We start from the raw sequence: 762 nt of genomic DNA, 5'->3' as shown, positions 1-762 counted from the left end.
AAAAACTGCCATGAAAGTCAGGGGCCAGTAAGAAAAATAATTTTTTCGCGGCGCACACTGACTATTCACCATTCGCCCGCGAATTAAAAATTCACTTCTCCCCTCCTGATTGAGATTAAGGGGTGAAAGAGGGATAATTAATGGAGAATTTAATTCTCCGTCGAACTGCATTTTTTTCATCCCTTAAACTCAATTAGGAGGGGAGAGGTGAATTTTTAATTACCGGGAGTCACTGTGAGCCGCGAAACAATTATTTTTCTTACTGGCCCCTGACTTTCATGGCAGTATTTTTTTGTTACAAAGATTAAGGGATGAAAGAGGGGTAATTAATGGAGAATTTAATTCTCCGTCGAACTGCATTTTTTTCATCCCTTAAACTCAATTAGGAGGGGAGAGGTGAATTTTTAATTACCGGGAGTCACTGTGAGCCGCGAAACAATTATTTTTCTTACTGGCCCCTGACTTTCATGGCAGTATTTTTTTGTTACAAAGATTAAGGGATGAAAGAGGGTTAATTAATGGAGAATTTAATTCTCCATCAAACTGCCCTTTTTCATCCCTTAATCTCAATTAGGAGGGGAGAAGTGAATTTTTACTTCGCGGGCGAATGGTGAAAAGTCACTGTGCGCCGAGAAGAAAATCATGTTGTTCACTGGCCCATGACTTTTGTCATAATTTGTATTTTTTTGTTACAGAGATTAAGGGTGAAAGAGGGTTAATTAATGGAGAATTTAATTCTCCGTCGAACTGCCCTTTTTTCAT

Source organism: Diachasma alloeum, unplaced genomic scaffold, assembly GCF_001412515.2.
Source record: "Diachasma alloeum isolate Michigan unplaced genomic scaffold, Dall2.0 Dall_scaffold_01371, whole genome shotgun sequence".
Lineage (NCBI taxonomy): Eukaryota > Metazoa > Arthropoda > Insecta > Hymenoptera > Braconidae > Diachasma > Diachasma alloeum.
Note: the sequence above shows the minus strand (reverse complement) of the source record.